The sequence below is a fragment of the Grampus griseus genome (assembly GCF_964374135.1).
Source record: "Grampus griseus genome assembly, chromosome: 4".
Taxonomy (NCBI): Eukaryota; Metazoa; Chordata; class Mammalia; order Artiodactyla; family Delphinidae; genus Grampus; species Grampus griseus.
This window is the reverse complement of record NC_138997.1, coordinates 36,891,787-36,914,635: the sequence shown is the minus strand read 5'-3', so window position 1 is coordinate 36,914,635 and position 22,849 is coordinate 36,891,787. Positions and strand designations below refer to the sequence as shown.

The 22,849-nt window shown below is 38.0% G+C and overlaps 1 protein-coding gene across 2 annotated transcripts in view; it reads left to right on the top strand.

Moving 5' to 3' along the window:
• Positions 1-22,849, top strand: part of ARHGAP24 (Rho GTPase activating protein 24) — a 507,712-nt gene that overhangs the window by 303,775 nt on the left and 181,088 nt on the right. The window contains exon 1 of one of the 2 annotated variants that reach the window (XM_082653465.1): positions 3,309-3,430. The exons of the other annotated variant lie outside the window; for it this stretch is intronic. The gene's annotated coding sequence lies outside the window, so the exon portion shown is untranslated. Of the gene's footprint in view, positions 1-3,308; positions 3,431-22,849 lie in introns of those variants that run through there. 2 annotated transcript variants of the gene reach the window in all.

The window sequence follows — 22,849 nt, the reverse complement described above, 5'->3', positions numbered from 1 at the left end:
GCCCGTCTCTGGAGCTCCTTTAAGCAACGCTCTTAATCCCCTCTCCTCGCGTATCAGGAAACAAAGAGGTAAGAAAAAGTCTCTTGCCTCTTTGGCAAGTCCAGGCTTTTCCCCAGACTGCCTCCCGGCTAGCCGTGGGGCACTATCCCCCTGCAGGCTGTGTTCACGCCGCCAACCCCAGTCCTCTCCCTGCGCTCCGACTGAAGCCCGAGCCTCAGCTCCCAGCCCCGCCCGCCCCGGCAGGTGACCAGACAAGCCTCTCAGGCTGGTGAGTGCTGGTCAGCACTGATCCCCTGTGCGGGAATCTCTCCGCTTTGCCCTCCGCACCCCTGTGGCTGTGCTCTCCTCCGCAGCTCAAAGCTTTCCCCCTCCACCACCCGCAGTCTCCGCCCGCGAAGGGGCTTCCTAGTGTGTGGAATCCTTTCCTCCTTCACAGCTCCCTCCCACTGGTGCAGGTACCGTCCCTATTCTTTTGTCTCTGTTTATTCTTTTTTCTTTTGCCCTACCCAGGTACGTGGGGGGTTTCTTGCCTTTTGGGAGGTCTGTGGTCTTCTGCCAGCGTTCAGTAGGTGTTCTGTAGGAGTTGTTCCACGTGTGGATGTATTTCTGGTGTATCTGTGGGGAGGAAGGTGATCTCCACGTCTTACTCTTCCGCCATCTTCCTGGAAGCTGAGAGGAAGCATTTGAGATGAGCTTTGAGTGCTGAGAAGGGGGATAGTTCTGTGAAGATATGAGGGAGGAACATGCTAGACAGATGGAACAACAGGTTAGGAAAGCAGCAGGAAAGATAAACAGGGGCGAAATGATGAAGAGCCTAGGAGGCTATGGTTAGGCATTTGGATTTATACGAAGGGCAGTGGGAAACTTATAGGGATGAAACAGGGAATGATGGGAAACTATTGGACCCTATGAACCAGGGGATAATGGGAAACCATTGGAAGGGATGAAGGAGAGTAATGATGGAAAACCATTGGATGATATGTAGCAAGGAATGATAGAAACCAGCAGAGGAGAGGAAGAGGGGAATAATTACTCTGGCTGCTGCTAGGAGACTGGATTGTGAGAGGAAATGGGCAACCAAGTAAGCATGTGCTGGAATTGGTTTAAGAGGGTTAATGCTTGAGATTTTTTATGTGCATCAGTCCCCTGGGCCTGTTAAAAACTTCCATGTATGAAAACTTCTCCCAAGCATAGAATAATCTAATAACTGTTCATGCATTCACTTCCCTTCACTGCTATCACAAAACTGCTCTCTGGGATTCTTTAGTACAAGCTTTCTTCTTACGTTACTGTAAACCTGAAAAGGAGGAGGAGATCAAGAGTTAGAGAATTCCGACTGCCTTGTCTGTGTTAATACAGTCTGCCCTGGAGTTCACCTCTGCCGTAAGTACTTCTCCCATCAGTGGAATTCAACTCCACAGATTCCGTCTTCATAACACAGTGACTCTTCCCCTCTAAACTACCTTAGTATTCTGAAATTCAGAGCATGCCCAGTGTAGGGCAACCTGGAGTATGTCCAAGGGTCCTCAATATAAAGGGACAAAAAAGTTTTAAATGGTCGTATATCACTGTGCTATTTTAGATCGTGCTGAATTTCACATATTGACAGCGCTTGCTTCCCTCCCAATTCGTAGAAAGGAACCATGTCATGAATTACAAAGTAAGTTTGAGGGCCAATTTCCTGTTGCTTGCACTGGTCACCAAAATTGCTGGTTCTTTCTTTGCTTAACCAATTTTGAGAGACTTTGGTTCCTGAAGTCAATACCTATAATCTATTGTCTGTGGCTCAGCCCACTTCTGTTCTAAACAACCTGCTGGTATGTGACTTCTCTCTACACCATTTTTCCTGAGTCCGCTCAACAACCCTGAATCCATCTAAATCTCTGTGTGTCTCCTCACAGCCTACTTCTCTTTCAAAGTTTTACTCACGCTTCCTTTCTGCCTTTTCTAACAGACAACAGGCAAAATGTTCAAATCAAAAAAGAAATAAAAGGAAAATATGGAAAACTTTAAGTAAGCCCAAGAAATACATATCAGTGTGTCAAACTTGTCATATTTGACATATTAGTGTTACGTATAAATGTAGATTAGATGTTAATGTCTGTGGAATTTCCCTTTGCATAGAGCACAATCAGACAGTTCAGAATAAAAGGAGAATAGGATTGTGCCATTGTGTCAAGAAGCACTTGGTTTTACGAGATTTCTCTCTCAGCATTTACGTGTTCTGAATATGAATTGCTTATTCGTCAGTGTTGTAAAAATGATACTGTATGCATTAATTACTCAGCATTTTGGAAAACATGTTTCAAAAAATCTAATCCAATTTTCATTTTAAAAAGTATACTTTTATAATTATTTGGTCACGTATAATAAATAATAGTCAAGAATAAACTTGTATGTGTGGTAAAAATTTTTCTGACAAATTGGAAGTGGAGATTTTTGGTAATAGTAATGTGTTTCCCGTTCGAGAGCCATGTAACAATACCACTGATACTGGGTAGAAATACTGAACACCTGTCACAGGTCCATCCCTTTCAGAAGTAGTTCTCTGTAAGCACTAAGGGATGTTCACATCCCCTGAAAAATGGCAACTCCTGAGTCATAAAAATATTCTGGAAAATCATCAGTGGAAAGATTATTTCCTAAGTATAAAAGAAATTAGGCATTATAGAGAGACTTTCACTCTTAAGGATTTTAAAGTGGAGGGAAATTTTTTTTTCTGAGAACAGATTGTTTTCACACTGTAATTGTGTTACTCATCCTGCCAGCTCATTTGGGTATTATACAAGGATACAGAGGAAAAAGCTAAACCATTTCCCCTCAGGTACACTAGCGTAGTAGAAAAAGCATTGAATTGGGAATTGTGAAACCTGGTAACTATTCTTAGCTGGCACGAATGAGCTATGTGAGTGACCTTGCACAAATCATGTTTTCTCTGGGCATCAGTTTCATTATTTATAAAATGAGGGCATTGGGTTAAATTATATTTAAGATCCTGTTGTGCTTTCTACGCTTCTCATTTTTAATTCTCCTTTTCTTTTTAAAAAAAAATTTTGTCTTTTTTCTGAATGCTCAAATACTACATTATTTAAGGTATATTTCCTGGCAGTTTTTTTTTTTTTTTTTTTTTTTTTTTCTTCCCTCCTAGTCTCTTTCTTCAATATATGGGATAGGAGGATACTGACTAAGTCTGAGGGGAAGGAGGAGGAATAAAATTAGCTACAGGAAGGGTTTATATCCCCCTCTACAAGAAAACTTAACTACAGCTACCACCGCTTTGAAAGGAATGGTTTATGTCCAAACAGCATTTTCCAGACAAGCTCTGTACTTTTTTGCCAACAGAATTAACTTTAAACTGAAGTCAGTAGACAGTTAAACAAGAGTCGGCACTGGAAACAGCTGTGAGTAGACAAGACCAGTTACTTATAAGGTACTGTTTTTTACTCACTGAAATCTCCTTCAGGGTTCATTTGTTTCGGGCACAAGTATTCTGTGGTCATTTGACCTTTTTCTCCCACTTTGCCTCTATTCTGAGAGAAAACACACTCTAAAATATCTTAGCTCTTTAGCTCTTTAGTATTGTTTTGTAGCTGTTGGTGGTTGAAGCTGCTCAGATTTTGTTTAGTTTTGTTTTCAGGAACCTAATAATTGTTGTTATTTTATTTTGAAGCTTAGTTTAACTTTGTCCTTTGTTTCTTCTTGTCATGGGTGGTTTTTATGTTTTATTGTTCATATCAAATAAAGAGGGATATGCTTTAATATTACAGAATGCTCTTGACCTGGGGGGAGGGGGGGCAGAGATTGGTTAATGCATCATCAGCTTCAAGTATAAAACCTATATAGCCAATCAGATAAGAGGACCAGCACAGGGCAGCTCCAGGCACTTTGGCTCAGTCGAGGCTCCCTGACCTCATTACAGCTTGGTGGGTCTGACCTGGAAAACACAAGCTTTTGAATTGGGGTTTTATCTTTAGTTTGTTTCTATACTTGTTAATTTTAACCCTTCCTTCCCTTTACCCCCATTTATCTTTAAAAATTCTGGTAAGCCTGCTTTTTTTTAAATGAAGTTTATCTTGTTAAGCTCATCCACCTTAAAGGGACAACATTTCTAAGAGTGATGTTTGCCATAAGATTTTAAATCACTGAGCTATGGAGGGGCTTTCGGAGCAGAAGAAGAGGAATAGCCCACGTGGCAGTGGAGTGGACAGAAAAGACCCCTTGTACCACTGTCATCTGAGATGTCACTCTTTCCCCAGAGGCCTGGTTAACTAATATATAGTATTTGCTGCTGGTCAATAAAAGGAGTTCTCTATCTGTGGACTTTCCAGAAAGAAATCTTACAAGTCTACCACTGAAAACTCCAAAAGTTTTAGAAAGGATTTAGCCATTTTTGGAGAGTCATCTTTCTGAAATCCACTATATATTTTGCTATCTCTCTGGAGGAGACTAAATTCAATTTAATGTTTTCTGAATTGCTCGGCATTCTCGTCATGAATACACATAATGGAATTATTCTATAATATAATAATACTTGGGGGCTCTATTCTGTGGTGTGTAAGCCTATTCTTATGTCAAAAGGTCACATAATTACTATGCTTTTAAAACTTGTTATGTTATTCTTATAGGACATTTTTTATGTGTGTGTCCACCATCCATATGGAAATGGGATTTCATTACCTACTGATGTGGACAGTTTGCATTCTCTAACAACTGTCTTCAGCCTCAACCATCCCTTTGTAATTATTATTTCATTTGTGCTGTGCACAAGGAAACCAGAAAACAAACAAGTTTATAAAAAATTATGGAAGGAATGAGAGACAATAACTTTATCTGAAGACCCCAAGAGAATCTTTTATGAGGAAAGTGTAGAACCAAAGTACATAGACACAGTGACATCTATTTTAGGTGCTTAGGAGACTTGGTTTATGTCCAAGTTCTTAGTTGTGTTGTCATGGAAGTGGCTCTGGGATAACTACCTCATTCCTGCATCAAATACAGAAAGTGCTATTTGTTCTGCTTTTTTTTTTTTTTTAATTTACTTATTTTATTTATTTATTTTTGACTGTACTGGGTCTCTGTTGCTGTGCACAGGCTTTCTCTAGTTATGGCGAGCAGGGGCTGCTCTTCGTTGTAGTGCACACACTTATCATTGCAGTGGCTTCTCTTGTTGTGGAGCACGGGCTCTAGGCGCACGGGCTTCAGTAGCTGTGGCTCACGGGCTTCAGTAGCTGAGGCTCACGGGCTCTAGAGCGCAGGCTCAGTAGTTGTGGTGCACGGGCTTAGTTGCTCCATGGCATGTGGGATCTTCCCGGACCAGGGCTCGAACCCATGTCCCCCGCATTGGCAGGCAGATTCTTAACCATTGCGCCACCAGGGAAGCCCTGTTCTGCTTTTTATACAGTTATTGGAGACATGTGTCAAGGAATCAGTGACTAGCCAAATCCCAAGGGGTCTATAATATTAATTAATATTAATCAAGTACTATGTATTCTATTTTAGTCCCATTCACCCATATGCTATTCACATGCATGTATGACTGGGAAATAGCATAATACTGCTTTGTAGGAAAGAGAGAAAAGGAAAAAAAATCATCATCATCTAGTCTATGCAATTCTTCTGTGTGGTGATGATACTTTAGGGAAAAAAGAGGAATGCAAGGCTAATTGTCTCAATAATATCTTGGTTTCTTTAACTGCATCTTCTCTTGCAGCTTTTTTTTTAAGCTGAAAAATACTGTAAAGCATTGAATTTAGTAGCTGAATATATGTTTTCTTGTCTTCCAATATTTTTTATGTTGTGCATTTCAGAGCAAAATGAATCACTGGTTTCTCAATGATCTTGATAATTAATCCTATTCTACACAAGAAAAATATTAAAACTGGGTATATTAGACAGATACGTGAAGCTATAAGCTGAGTCCAGGGCAATTCTACATTCCAACTTTAATCAGAATCCACTGCTAATGACTTGATCATAGAGCTTTGTATAGAACTACATTGTGAGGCCTTTTGTATTGGAGGCCCTTTTTAAACTTAAGCTGTTTTTTTAAATACAGATTTCTCCTAGTCACCGTAGAAATTGTTCTAGATGTTAAAGCATCTTGTGGTGTATATGACAAAGTCTTTCTGTTTGAAACAATGAATTAAGGACTGCCTTTTGTCTGCAACAGTGAATTTAGGGTCTACATAAATTTAGAAACATTGTCTAAAAGATAGAGATTTTTCCCTCCCTCCTTCTTTCAGTTAAATGGCATGAGTTATTTTAAAATAAAATGATATTCTAATTGAAACATAACTCTTTAAATTTGAAAGTATACTATTGTTATTTTAAGTCAATATGATGAAGGTTTCCCTTACTTGACTATTTCAGGTTAATCAGAATTTAATTTTCACATTCATACCTAATTAGGAAATTTTATATATGATGCATATTTTGCATGAGAACTATATTACCACAACATCTAAACGTAAAATCCCTGAGGGCTTCCCTGGTGGCGCAGTGGTTGAGAGTCCGCCTGCCGATGCAGGGGACGCGGCTTCGTGCCCTGGTCCAGGGGGATTCCCCCATGCCGCAGAGCGGCTGGGCCCGTGAGCCATGGCCGCTGAGCCTGCGCATCCGGAGCCTGTGCTCTGCAACGGGAGAGGCCACAACAGTGAGAGGCCCTCGTACCGCAAAAAAAAAAAAAAAAAAAAAAAAAAAAAAAAAAAAATCCCTGAAAACTTAATGCCATTAGGAATACACACTTGGGAAGACTTCTATTTAGAAAATGCTTTATCAAACTAGTAAAGGAAGAAAAAGCTAAAATAAATTAACACATGACAGTGTTCACTGATAATGCCTTGTAAGGATCCTTTTTAACATAACCTCGTGAGGATTCTCCAGAAGTCTCAGAAGCTAGCCCCTCATGAACTAGAATTCAGTGAGCAAGATGTATGTGTTCCAAGGGGCTGTCAAGCTTAATGCTGTAGGTTGTGAGCTAGGGAGAGAAGCTGTTGATATTTCCTAAATTGCTGAACAGAGAGATAATTGATTTGTTCCCATAAAAATCTGCATTTAGTTTATTTTCAATTACAACCTCTCAGGAAAGAAGAGATGCTCAAACTGACTGAACTACATCCTTATATATTGGCCTTTGTTTAATGTACTAAATTGGTACTTCTAGAGAATTTAAAAGGTGATGTGGTCAAAGACTAAGGTTCTTTTGGTATGTCTTAGTCATGCAATAAGTGTTTGTTGAATGAATATAACTTAAAACGGTATTAACAAATAACATGATACTAAAACCATATGTTTTACTTCATATTTTATTATTGGAGTATTTGTTATTTAGTTTACTGCTGGGTCATGCTAAAACATGAAAACTTCATTAGACAATGCCATTTAACAAATTAGGAAATTGCTGTTAGCACACAGTAATTTGGAACTGTACATTTCTATGAAGAAAAAGCATCAGGTGCCTATTGTCAAAAATAATTTAAAAAGCAGAGTTGGAGGACACGGAGGTGTCAGCCATTTTCCTTTACCCCTTTCCCGTTGCGGAGCACAGGCTCCGGACGCGCAGGCTCAGCGGCCATGGCTCACGGGCCCAGCCGCTCCGTGGCATGTGGGATCTTCCCGGACCAGGGCACGAACCGGTGTCCCCTACATCGGCAGGCGGACTCTCAACCACTGCGCCACCAGGGAAGCCCTACCCCTTTTTTGTTTGGTTTATTTTGCTGAAGGTATTGTGGGATTTATAATACATTTGCTACAGCAGATGTTGCTAGCATTTGATTGTATTAATATTATATATATATATATATATATATTTTGTGGGGAGACAGTAGGAAATTAGAAGAATAAATAAATGTGTCTGAGTCTAAGACAATTTTACAAGCCAAATATTATTTTGGTGATCTTAAAATTTAAAAAAAAACTTTAAAGATTATATAAGTTAGAAAGATCTAGGCAAACACTGACATCTTTCCAAACTAACAAAAAATAATAGTAATTCTAAGGAGCAATTTTCATGTTTCTGTAGCTTCTATCTCCAACCTGCTTGCTTTTGAATATGTTTAATATCAAGCGTGTCTTCTGTGGTCCTTCTCTGCAACATGGTGCTAGTCCAGCAGGGAAGACGGCACTTATAGGTCCTCCTTCTCCACACATGAAAACATTGTAAGTAGAGTTGAATACAGTGGAAATGAAAACAACCTTCTTGTAAACCTCAAATGTAAAATGCCTTTCCCAACTCACAAGGGAGTTAACAATTATAATGGTTATAAAGAGAGTGACAAAATAAATTATTCTCACCAATTCCACTCTCTAGAAGATTAATTCCTATTGTGAGACTTCTTTCTGTATCTATGTACATAATACAGTACCAACATTTTGTTTCATCTTATTTTTACAAAATTGGCTTAACACTGCACATTTGATTTCCACCTATTTCATGTAACATTTTATTGGCAACTTTTTCTATATCATTCAGAACACTTTGGAAAATAGATAATTGACAAGTGTATAATATTCCATTCTATGACTATACCGTACATAATAGAATATGTGCCCCCATCTTTGGGAACCCATGTTGTTTCAGTGTGTTCTTTGATAAACAAAATAAGGATAAGCATTCATTTACATATGATTTTTGTTCATTTGATTATTTTAGAGCTGTAATGACTTAGAAGTTAGCAAGTCCAAATCTCTCTTTTTACAGAGTAGGAGAACTAAGTCCGGAAATATTACTCATCTAGAATCCAGGCTTCCAGCTTTCAGTCTAATTTCTATATTCATCCAGAAGAAGTAATGACTGGGCGATAAATTTATTCAGGGGCAAGAGGTGAAAGCATAATTTCCTTCTGTCTGAGTAAGAGGTCAACCATGTACCCTATTCTCTGAAAATCCTCAGGGAACGGAAGAGTTCTCATACTAAAGAAAGAACTCAAAATTCCATGCCAGAAGTCTTTATTAAACAAGGGGTGATAAACATATAATAGCTATGGGAACATTTTTAAATAGCTGTCATTTCATTAATGAGTATTTGCTAAAGAATTTCCTGGGCCACTGGTGTTTATGGAACTTTTAAACAAAATATTTATGAAGATGAAACCAGGCCTTACTTCATAAATTATATCCTTTTACTTGCACCTTTGCTTTTCCTCAGGGTACAACCAATGTTCAAGCCTCTGCTACACTAAACAAATACACACTCAGCTTTCTCAACCAAGCTTTCTCTTCTTGGTGCCAAGAAGAATTTGCATTTTCTGCTTCTGCTTCCTCGCCTCCCTCTGACTCTATAACTCTTTGCAGTTTGGCATTTATTTCTATCACAATACTGAAAATTTCTCTCAGAGGTTGCTAATGATGGTTAATTAATGGTTAAATCCAACAGCTTCTTATCCTTGTGCCCACCTCTGCTTTTTCTACCATTTATACTATTTCCTCTTCTTGAAATATTTCTGTCGTGAGATGTTAGGGATCTTGTACTGGCCTGTACTTCCATTTCTTTTTTCTTCACTCTCTTCAGAGGGCTCCTGTCTTCTTCCCACCTCCTTGTGTGTTTGTTTTATTTCCCCCCATTATACTTTCTTCCTCAGAAGATTGCATCCAGTCTCACGGCTTCAACTTAAAGGCCAATCTAGAGATCTGGTCAGCAAGACCTCTTCTAATCCATACTTTATACAAGTTATAATAAAGGTCCCCTTCCTCTGGATGCACAATGCTTTGACTTGGCAGGGAACTGGGCTGTATCTCAGCCCCAACTTGTCTGTACAACCTTACGTAGTTGCCCTGCTAGTCAGAGCCTCCTATACAATGCTGTCTCCAGCAATGGAGGTATTCCAGTGCTTCAAACTCCTTATCTTACCCCAGCTCAAACCAGCCCTTCATCTTTATCTCCTTCCTCACTTCCTATACAGTCAGGTGATGGTGATTATAGAATTAAAAAATGTGTATTCCCAGCATTTTTTCCTCTTCATTCTCATGGCCACCATCTTGCTCAGAATTTAATTATCTCCCTAATACTTTACCACTCCAGTCCATCTTCCACACTACTGGCAATTTAGAAGAGATATATATGTATATTCTCCCTCAATTTTTCAGTGAGTTCTTAGTAGAGGGTTAAGAGCAAGGGCTATGGAGCTGAATTTCAGGACTTGAGGCCCAGCCCTGGCACAATTTACAGGTATCATCCTATGCAAGTTACTTAATATTTCTAAGCTTTCATTTTCTCACATAAAATAAGGGTTCCAAAAATGGCTAACGTGCATAAGTTCTAGCTAGTGCTCTGTACACTTCCCGCACATTCCTTCCTTCCTTCAATACTCAAAAGAGCAAATTTTATTATATTTACACTAAACATCCTTAAAAAGTGAAATCCAATTAATCTTTTTTTTTCCATTTTTTTTTTCAATTAATCTTAAAGAAACTGTTTTATTCTTCATGAGTTCAATTTGGTTTTTTGAAGAAACCCACACTAAAGTTAAACCCAGATAATACCAATGATCTTAGCCCAATTGCAAGTGATGGTAAAACAAAGGTAAGTGGGTGTTGCATTTCATTTTGAGACAAAGGCATCTCCTGTCCCATTATTTTCTTTTAAGAAAGGAGAGCAAGAAAAGTTAAACAAAGTGGGTTTTTTTCTTTTTTAATAACTACGAACTACATGATGGAAATAAACACTTTTCTTTTATATTTATATGTGGTTTTCTTTATTCTTTACGACTCAACCTTATAGTCACAAAGCAAACAAGTGGAGTAGCCAGAAGTCTATCCTAGGTTTTTTGATAGTAGGCTCCCTGCCTCATTTGCATACTGCTTCTCTTTCTTTGAAGTTAAGATTCCATGCAGTGACATGGTCAAATTTGATCAGAAATACTCCAAAGTAATGATTAAGGGTTTTCAGATGTATGCCATGAATATTATTTCACTATAGTTTTAACCGCAAGCAATGAGTTAATTTAGTTTTTCCAAATTGATACATGTCTGTCACTTTGGATAGATAAACTGACCATTTGCCCTTGTATCCAATATGGGTTTTTTAAAAGCTATGCTAGTGTCTCCTTTAGTGCTTTCCCCCAGAGACTGCTAAGTTATTTCTGTCAGAGGACTTAGACTCTTTCTTAGCATCAAAGGGTTCTGTGGCTTATTTCATGTCCTTAATCAGCTCATTAATTACTTATAAATGGAAGTTGCCTAAATCATATAATAGGGAAGTTGGATGGGATCTTAAAGATCTTGTAATTGAGCCCCCCCCCCATATGTCAAATGACCAAAACAGTCCAAAGTAGGCTATGTGACTTATCCATGATCATAAAGCAAATCTAGAACATGTTTCCTCTATAAGAACATCTACCTTACAGTTATGCTGGCAACTTCTTGGAATATTAATTCATTGAACAGTCTCAACATTACATAGAATAAGCCTGAGTCTTCTCTCCTCCCTCTATCTTTCTGTGTCAGCAGGACTCGTTCACTCTAGTATGTATATTAGAGATCCATTCACAGGAACTGCTTTTTGGTAGAGAAAGCCTTCCAAGCACTTGACTTTAAACTTCTTTAACTCCTGAAATGGGAATTAGGGACATACATACCAACTAGAATAATGAAATATTTATGAATTATCCCCAAAGTGCAACTTCCAATGCTCCACAGTGCTCTCTGCAGTAAAGCTCTGTGTGTCAGAGATATACATGTACATTTCAAAATAGTATGAACATTATGTTATGGCAGTTTTATGATATGAAAACCTGTATTGCTTATGAACACACACAGAGATTGGAGGAAATGGCTCAGGATAACTAACTTGATAAGAGTGAATGTTTCCCTCCTGTCAGGTTTGTCCCCATCTCTGCCATCTTCTCATATGAACACCTGGAGTCAGCATCTCTGCAGCCTCCCCTTTGTGTTATTTGCCACACATAGGCGGTCTTTCAGCCTAGACCATAGTTCCTCAGTCTTGTCTTTCTAGAAATCACTACCTCTTCTTAGATGGTCTCCCTGATTCCATCCGTACCCTTTAATCCCACAGCACTCTGCTATGGCTTCCATTGCTTTGCACTTTAACTTCTTACTTACTGGTCTACTTCCCTAGCTCTGCTATACTCCGAGCTCCTGGAGGCCAGGGGCTTTGTCTTACAGGTTTTTTGACCAGTGTACAGTACAGTGCCTGACAGGCAGACGCCAAATTTAGGGGCCCGATATTACTCTAGTCTTGTTGTTACAAAGGTACATAAATCATGTGCAAGGTTTTCCCATATAATGATATGTTAAAGGATGGGCCAACCTGTCTCACTAGACATCTGGTTAGTCAACTGGAAAGTAAAAAGACACAGGCAAGAGAATATGAGCTTGCTTCTTTTTCCCTCTGGGTAGAATATTCCAGGTTTTTGCTCTCTATATATTTTATTTCATATTTACTCAGATTTCATGATAAAGCAGATGAGCTTTTTTTTTTGCCACCTTCACTCATTTTGCCATTCAGGTTAGGGTTAGGGTTAGTTTTATTAAAATTTGTTTATTTTAGCTTCTTCACCATTTGTGAGAGTTTCGGCAATCCCTTTATATGATGGAGGCTTAGACTCAGTGCTGACATTCAAGAAGTAGTTTGAGATATTCATTCATGGTCTATCCCCTTATATTCGCTCAAATTCCATTTGTTTTTATTACAAATATTGCCTCAGGAAAGGGATAATTCAGAAAGAAATGTTTTGGATATTTTTGTTTGTAACAGCTTTTGAGTTTCAAAAAGCTAACTCCGTAAATCCTCAGGATCCAGTTTAAATTATAACAACAACAACAAAATAAAACAGATCCTTTATTCCATCCCCAAGATCAGATAATGATTCTCATGGTAGTGGGACCAAAGGGAAACATCAGAGGGAAGCAAAGGGACATTAGATGCTTGGACGATGGTGGGTTCCAAGTAAGGGCTCCATGTTCTGCCACCCTCTCTCCCACTCCCTGAGCCGGACACATGGGAGACAGACCTGAAAACCTGGATATGACTGGGGGAACGTAGAGGAATCTGTGAATCACTTCCTATATGAAGTGCGTGAAGGTTATAAAATGAATCATTTTTTAGTGCTGCTCTGTGTGGTGCCAGGTCATTAGACATGAGTATCTAGGCAAACATATCCAAAACAGCCTCCCAGCTTATCCCCACGCCCTCAATGCAGCCAGGAGGAGAAGAGAAGGGGCAACATGAGAGTCAAGCCTGCAGAAGCCAGGAGCCAGGACAAAGAGGACTTAGTCCCTGGGCCTGTGGACTGAAGTCCAGGAACAGACCAGGAAGGTAGAAATCAGCATCTCAGAGATGTCCGTGTGTGCAGAGGATGATGACCACAGACCACTTTGCCACTCTCCCCCATCCCAGACATGGAACCCTAGATGTTTGCTCCCGAGAAAGTGAGGGCCCTGGATTAACCAAGATTAAGCTTCAGTCACTTGATAGTATAAAAGAATAAGAAGTTACACTTTATACACCTGACTTTGTAAACCAACATCCATTACTTCCTTCTACAGAGATCATTTTTTTTTAAACTTAAACCAATTACTTTTTTGTCTGTGTTGCTATAGAAAACGCTAGTGTGGAAGTAATGGTTTGTAATCTTATTACGCTATTCTTGTTTTTCTTTGAAGTGGGAGACATATCAAGGCCAGAAAGGCAAAGTGTAGGCTTTGACCTGTGTTGAGCTTGAGCGTAGAAGTGAGAGGACTAGGAAATGAAAAGAATAATCTTATAGGAGAATCTCTGCATGAGACAGCTTAATAGAGCTTCATATTTTAGTTTCCATTTCATCCAAATTCTGATCTCTAAGGACCAGAAACATCTGTTATCTTTCTATTCCTCACTGGTGTTCTCTTAAGTGATACGGAGCAAATGCTGAAATTTTGGTGATTTGCTCACGATTGTTGCCTGTCTAAAAGTGCCTTATAAACTGAGCCCATACTGGTAAATGAGTGATCCTTACCCAAGTTCTTAAAGCACAGCTAAGCTGCCCAAAAAGTAATATCTGCTCCAAGTCTAAGGGCTCCATACAGAAAGGAAAAAATCACTTACTGACTTTCTGAGGAGTTTACAGTTTACTCAAAGAATAAATACTGAATTTTCACTTGCAAGAACTTCCCCTATGAAGATCTAAGTCTTGAGGAGTTCTTAATTTAATGACGGGAGAATTTTCCAACTCCCGTGACCAGTGAAAATTTAGGTTTTCACTGGTCCTCTGGGACATCTACAGAATTTCTTGGCCAAAACTTGGTAACCTCCTATGTATGGCCCAGTTTCCTACTGCTTAGTGTGTTACCTTAGACAGAGAGGGGGGAATATGCAGAAGTAGACTTGTGTGCATGGGTGGGACCAGAGATTGTCACTCCATGTAAGTGCAGATGCAGGCTCTGAACAAAAATCTTTTCTGTGAGGCCAGACATGGCATCTGCCAGGTTTAACAACACTGGGGTATAATTTGGGGAAGCACTCAGCATCACAGATACAAAGATGTGGCAAATGAGGTCCAGTCCATCAGAGAGAGCAAGATAGCAGGCAGTCAAAGAACAGGTATACTAAACAGGTCAAGCAGGCTTTTGTTTTCAGGGAAATCAGTCAGCAGATTGGCTGGAGTTCATGGATAGGACTCTTCTTAAGGGTGAAATGGAAAGCAAGATGCAGGCTCATTGAGCACCTGAGTACTAGACACTAGATAGGAATTAACACACTAAAAAAAGCAAGAACTCAGGTTACAATAGGAGATCCCAAATCTGCGGGGCAGGGCTGAGCTATCAGTGAGTCAAATGGTAGTAGAGAGAAGTAAATTACAGGTATTGGTAATCCCAGAAAACCAGATATTCTGCAGGGCTATGCCTATTCCGGACTTCTGATATTCAGGGTAGACTACCAGAAAGACTTAGGGGATGGCACACACATTAGTGCCAGCCATTTCAGCTGTTGCTGGAGATTATGATAGCCCCCTTCCTGAAATGCAATGTTAAGGAGTCTTCAAAATCCCCTTGAGAAGTCCTATTAAAGTGCCATCCATATGATGCTTTCTCTTCCAAGACTACTAGATTCTTATATCCCCTTGCTTTAAGATCTAAGTAAGGATGTTTCCTTGTCTGAGTTTCTGGCCTGTCTTCCAATGCCCTGATTTTAAATATTTCTTTCTCTTGTCTTCTTTCAGTTACTCCCTGAGTGTTAGATTTTTGTAGCAGGTGAAAAAGTTACCTGAAGAACTTAGAAAGCAGATTTCTGGTCCTCTGCCCACATTGTCTGCTTCAGTTACTCTGGTATAGGGTCCTGAAATATGTATTTTAACAAAAAGCCCAGGTGATAATGATGCGGGTGGTCCATGGACCACACTTTGAAAAGCACTGCTTTAAGTTACCAAAATATCTTGGGAATTTTGACACATCATTAGCTATAGTACAGACCTCAGACTGCTTGTTGCTCCCCATGTAGCAGCACAAATCATTCCTTATCACACCATATATTTTGATTTTGGGTGATGAAGATGGTCCCCATAACAGTATCCTGGGCCAAAATATTGAGAGTTTTAGGATATAATTCAAAATTCAAGATAGATTGCATTTTGGCTGTCTTTAATTTTATTGTTATCTATAATTTAAAGGGCAATTTATTTTTATTGAAATTTAGATCTGTTCTGGGATATGAAAATGGTTTCAATTTATACCTAAAATATAAGATTATATCTTTTACTCTTCCCAGAGTGAGATATCTCTCTTTCTAGTTTATTAGAGAACTGTTCTTTCAACTGCAGGCATAAAGACAGCTGCAGACTCTTGGTATAAATTAAAAAGGAGTATTTGGGATATTTTCAGTGTCTCTTTCAGAATTGGAAGCTGGGCAACAAGCAGTCAACACATATGGGAAATATTTACATTGCCTGAGTGGGCATAAAGAGAGCTGCAGACTCTTGGTATAAATTAAAAAGGAGTATTTGGGATATTTTCAGTGTCTCTTTCAGAATTGGAAGCTGGGCAACAAGCAGTCAACACATATGGGAAATATTTACATTGCCTGATGTAGCATAAATGGTATTTTCAAGAGCTCCAGTTCCCCAGATTTTCCATGGCTGCAGTATATGTCTTGTCTCTACTGAGAAATATGCTAGTCTAGGGAGTAATGAATAAGCATTCTTCCAGGCACTGTACTCATAGCCCTTTGTTTTTGGCCACGTTTAGTGTGACTGTTTCACGTATGATTTTGTTCTTCATGAGCTGGATTGGAAAAAATGAAAACCTGGTCTAAAAATAAATATACCAGGCACTTAACCACTAATCAGTAAACATTTGTTATAACTAGGGTCTGTAAGATCCAAATAGCAGGCTCGTGCCACCTACTAAGAGTCCAGTGCTGGTCAAAATTCTGTTCTGTGTTTACCATTTTTAACCCAACAAGGAGGTAAAAGGAATCACAGAAAGGAAGGAATTGCATAAAGTAATGTATAAAGCAAATTGTCAAAAAAAAAAGAAAGTAGATAGAATTTGAACTAAATGTTCATATTTTGGGAATTCATGCAATCTTCTTAAAAATGTTTTGATAATGGCCTTATCAGAATTTTCAGTGTTTTAAATGCTGCTGCTGTAGCATATTCAGGTAAATCATAAAGGCATATTTGGGGGTAAAGATAGGAACCAATAATGTAATATATTGCTTTCTTCCAAAAATGGTTAGGATTTGAGACGTAACCCCAGAAAAGAAATTATAGGTGTTAAAATACTGTCACAAATTGTGTTTGCCAAATATTTTCAGCTCTCTGTTCTCTGAGCAGAAGTGATGTGTAACTTTGTTTGGCCAATGAAAAATGAGCAGAAGTGATGTGTCTCACTTCCAGGTAGGAGTTTTAGGTGCCACTGTCCAGGTCACCGTGTGCCCTTCCTACTGCTCTGGGATTGTGGGAACACATATTAGGGTCCTTGAATGAGTGTGATGAGCTGAGGCTCCTGCTGACCCACAATGGACAATAGTGTAAGTCAGAAATAATTTTTGTTATGGAACTGGTTGTTTGTGCAGCATCACTTAGCCTATCCTGACTAGTAAAGATATAGACATGGAGGCAAAAAAAACTAAAACAAAACAAAACGAAACATAAAACCCCAAAACCAAAACCAAACAAACAAAAATCCCTCTTCAAGTGTTTGTATAGAAAATGGGATTTCCCAAGTAAAGAAATAGGTTATCAATAATGTACAATTGTGCATTGTAGGTCACTTAAGAGAGCTCTAGAGCCAGCCTGATGGGAAGAATTGTGCTTGTTCAATTTTGGAGTCAGGTCTGAATTTTAAGGAACTAAAAATTATATTAAAAAAGATTCGTGTTCATTGATATATGTATTAATGAGAAGTAACATACAATAAAACTGTCAACAATGATGATATTCGAAAATTAAGAATTGAAGTGAATGGGATAGAGATTCTACTTTTTCTTTCAAGAATTCAAACTTTTCTTTGAAAGAGCTTGAAACAATTTTATATTTAAAAGTACAAATATGGGAAAATTTACTGCCATTCCCCAATAAAAATCTAAAGCTTTAATAATTTTTTTTATAGTTCATTTTCTTTTTTTTTTTAACATCTTTATTGGGGTATAATTGCTTTACAATGGTGTGTTAGTTTCTGCTTTATAACAAAGTGAATCAGTTTTTAATAATTTTTAAAACTGTGTTTTACATAAAACATGGTGATCAGGATTAAGAAAATTCAGAATATGCTTGTCCTGAAAAAGCAACCAAAATCAAGGATTTAGAAGGAAATGTAGTATCATAATTTACCTGTATAAAAGCCAAGGCATATATGATCTACTCATAGCATAGATTGCTTTGAAGAAACTTGCTCATTAACTGTAAATATAATTTTTAATTCCAGTAAAGTCTAAGTATGTTAGAGTATGTTCCAATTCTTGATTCACTGCATTATCTTTTAAAATTCTCTCATTTCTTGCAGTTTTCCCCAAAGTCTATCTGAACCCTCAGAATTTTTTTCCTGAAATCCAACCCATGTCCCCTCCTTTTTCTTTTATCCTTTTAAAATCCTCTCTTCCTGCTTCAAGCAGTTTCTTTCCTTGATCTTCTCAGCTTTCTCTACCCATTACCCAAATTCTATAAAACTGAAGCCAAGAATGAAGCAGAGAGACTGAATATTCTTTGGAGGGAAAAAGGCCAAGAGTCAAAGACAGAAATGCTCTGTAGCAATCAAGAAGAAATAATATATGAAAAAATTATAATATACATTTTCCTTTTGTTTTTGTCCCTATGCTTGATGTAGTTATGAGGGTTAAACTTTCAAGGAACTAGCCTTTGCTTATCCTGGGAGCAGCCCACTGGTTATTTCTATAGAGACAAGCCTCTTTTAAATGCAGATATTGTGGTTTTCCCCTAAAAGGAGCTGGAACTAATAAAAGGATAAACTATATGCTCCAGCCCAGCCCGCTATGGAGTACACACCTTAATGGTATTTTGAAAGGTATTATGACAATTTATGGATAATGTTCCAAAATGCTAATCACTCAGAAAACATTTCCGGTATGTCTTTCCTCCCAGCATCATCCCTGTTTGGCTTTATTTTCATAGGAAATATCCGATCTCGAAGAGCTACTATATTTCCTATTTCAGAAATCCAAATCATCAAGCTGATTTATGACAGTAAGTTTGAAGCTCTGTCAGACCTCATTGTCATGCACCACTGAAGTACATCAACAAATTGCACCCATCAACTAATATTTGGACTTGTTTAACTCCCTGTCATTATTTAATTAGGCTCAAAAATGTCACTGTAGGCAAAGAACTCACTGTTTTTCTGTACTTAAGAAATTCTTGTTGAAATGGAGGAATATTTTTTCCTGGCCCCATAAATTAGAGACAGTAAGATAAATAGAGAGTTGACAGATATACAAGAAGCAAAGTTAGCTCCCAGTTATATAACACCAATAAATTATTAAAGAATGAAATTTTGTCTTAGCTGGAGGTCATAAATGTTTCAGCCTACACTATTCACTACCCTCTACATCTATGAACAAGAAGTAGTACAGAATATATGAGCTTTAACTTTGTCTAGATAATAAGTTTGGTGCACTTGGTTGAGTATGAACTATCTCAAAAATGTATACTTCAAGAAACTGCCATTATAGGAAAAAAAACCTGCTGGCAACAATTCTAATTGTTCATTTACAGTAAGTTTCTGTGAAGAGGAGTCCTTAAGGAAACAAAGTTAAGCATGTGTTATGTCTCTAAACCTTAAGAGGATGGCTTCTTCGAGATATCTGCTTTGATCTGGGGACATGGTTTTAAAATACAGGGTCTGGATGGATACGAAGCTTACAAAACATAGCCCAGATAAATGAAGATAAGGTTAGTAGAAATTTTAAACGATATTTCCCACAGAATAATCAAAAGATAGGATAGTCCTTCCTCTTTTAATTCTGTTTATGGTACATGGCAAACTCTTTTCCATCACATTCTATTTTTAAACAAGTCTTCAAAGCTTTAAAATTATGACCCTCAGTTTGTATATACTCTTTTTTAACCTTAGATAAAATATGTGACAGAATGAGATTAGGCTATTCCCTGTCACAAAAAAATAGAATGCTCTTGTGTATTCTTTGAAAAGAAGAAATTAATAGTCCCTAAGAAAGTTTTCTTTAATATTAATCCACTATCTACAGCACACTAGGTGTTGCCCAAAACACACACGCACACACACATACGCACACAAACACACACGAAGCAGTACCTTCTTTTTGCAAATTTATGATTCATTGTCAGCACGTATCATACAAGAAAAGGAATAGCGCAATGATAGGGGTATAAATAAGAAGATTTCAAAGGAAATTTATTGAGGTTTCACCTGAGAAGAAAATGTTGTGATTTATTTAACAGTATGAAGTAATGATTAAGAGTTACCGTATAGCTCTTGCCATTTTCTTTAGGGAATAGTATTCCTTATGCTGAGGGGGAAAGGCAAGTTTAATAACTTAATGAGATAACCTAAATGGATATCATAGAGAGGGGATAAAATCATACATTCTGGAACTTTGAGGAAAAAACATTTTTACCTTTATTTTCAATGGAAGTATCTATTTTCTATGATCATTTCAATTGTTTCTAGAGTTATCTGAGTCTATTGAAGGTGGCTGTGTGAGACTTTCATAATGCAATTTACATCTGTCAAGAGGATATCTGAATTCCATTGAAATAATAAAGTGGTGGAATGACAAAGAGATGCCATATGTCACTGAAGATTATTCTGCTGATGTTTTCAGTATCCTTTTTGTAACATTAGTTATGAAGCTAGTGGCATAACTAATAAAGTACAAAAGGAGAAAAAAATAATACCCAAATATAATCATAGTATATGATGCTTTTTTTTTTTTTTTTTTTTTTTTGCGGTACGCGAGCCTCTCACTGGTTGTGGCCTCTCTCGTTGCGGAGCAACAGGCTCCGGACGCGCAGGCTCAGCGGCCATGGCTCACTGGTCCAGCCGCTCCGCGGCACGTGGGATCCTCCCCGACCGGGTCACGAACCCGTGTCCTCTGCATTGGCAGGCGGACTCTCAACCACTGCGCCACCAGGGAAGCCCTATGATGCTTTTAAAATATGCTATCTTCAAAGTGTCTTTGCAGATTTTTCTTTACTTAAACATTATCTTGAGCACCTTAGAAAATTTCGATTACGTGACCTTTCAAATGAGTAACACTGAGCCCATAACCATGTTTGTCCGTCTGTTTCATCTCATCAGTGGCTTAGTCTAATGTTGTTCTGCAACTGATAAAATAAAAATCTGCCCTCATGCACCTACTGGGTTACTGTCCTCAAAGAGCAGCCTGAGAGGTATAAGGACTGTTAGGAAGAAATATTACTTAATTACCCCATGGGCATTTTCATGGGTAGTTGTCAACATCCAGGGGCAAGGAAGCGTCACCAAATAAACAGAAAAATATCACCTCTCGCTATCATATCTCCTTCATTCCACATTACAGTTTTTCACACTTTAACATTTTGAAATTGGCATTTGTCTCAGAATTGATGTGTACATTGATATAGAAATTCACGCAAAGTTCACACAAAGGAGTCAATGTTACCCGATGTTAAAAAATATATGACAACAAACTAATGACCTTTTTCTTCCTCATTCTCTGTCTCGGCTCTATTTTCTATTCTCTTCGTCTTTCTCCCATTGAAAGGCAACGTGGTTTATTAGAGAGACCATCGGCTGTGGATTCCAACAAATTAGGGTTTGAATGAGAGTCCTAATTGTGGACTATTTTGATCTTCATTTTTTTTTCTCCATGGGAGAGTAATAAGGCCATTATCACAAACTGTTGTGAAGTCTAATGAAATAGCAAAGTTTGTAGTAGAAAACAAACGTAGTAAATAATAATTGGGTCCCTTTTCCAGTGCTTGGGGTGTCTACCAGGCTCCAATTCGCTGGAACTCCTTGTTTTATTTTCCCACCTTCCCTCATATAACCCTCATTTTGTTATTGTTAAAGTAGACTTCAATGGAAAAACAAACAATACAATAACAGAGGCAGAAACAAAAAGATTATTCTTCCACATGTAGTGATATAAGACCAAGGTAATACATTCCCAACTCAATGAAAAAGAAAACTATTTCCAGTTCATTTGTTTCTAAGTAATAAAAGCCGGGTTTTAAGTATCCAAAATTTCAGTTTAAATATCAATTTAACCTTTCCTTGAAAAACATCGAAAACAATTTGTAAGATAAAAATGCAGGAATTCTTTCTCAATATCTATGAAATACAGACATATTAATGGCAGAATCCAATCAAGTCACTTCTTAAAAATACCACATTAGTCAGGAAAACATCAGATCTCTGTAATATTCCAACCCCTACCCTACCTCAAACTTCAGTAACAAGCCCTCTAGTCCAAACAATTTAGAATCTCTTGGTCCCTTATCCAGTTTTGAAGGAGATGACAGGCTGAGAAAAGGAAGAGAAGGATTATTAACGCTTGGCTGTATAAGGGTCTTTATCCCTTTTATAGCAATCATAGGAACAGTTTGGGGTGAGAACCTTAAAATCTGGCAACTCCTCCTACCCATGCTTTGTTGACATCAAACAGTGGAGGCTTGTGAACCAAAGTTTGATATTCTGCTTGTTTGGGTTTTAGTCAATTTTGCTTTAAGCTTTGAAATGTTTATTGTGGCAGACTCTATCTAGAACATTTCTACTTGTTGTATCTTAGTTAATGGGAAATTTGTAGTTAGGCAACAATCATTAAATATTCATATCCAAATCATTGCCGTCTTTCCTGGTTTCTGGCAGTCAGAATCTGAAACAAGGCTATTTATTTGTATGCTATTTTCTCAACTCAGAAGGTATCTTTTAGGAACTGTCTGGATTTTGTTAATTTTGCATTTACTGTAATTTGACTATACAATTTATATCTATTACAAAAATAGGAGAGATGTTTCCAATTAATAAGGCATGGTGGAAAAAATTAGTGAAGAATCAACTTCTGTACACACATAAAATAAAAGCCCAAAATCAAAACTAAAAATAACTTATAGTATTTCTTTGCTTAAGGACACTCAGCTTACTGTATCTACGTCTAACATTAAATCTGCTTTCATCCATTCCCACATTAACTACTTAATGCATTAACTACTTAATGTTTACTTGGTTACACTGATTCACCGCCAGAGAGTGATTAGTATCAATTCCCTGAGAAAAGGGTTCCCTACTGCATGTGGCGAGGCATGTAGCACGAAACTGGTCCCTTATACTAACATCCTGAATCAAAGATGTGAAGTTTACTCCTGGGGTTTTTAAAAAAAATAATTTAGAGCATATTCCAAAGTATCACTATAATATCATTCCTGTGTAGCTGAGAAGT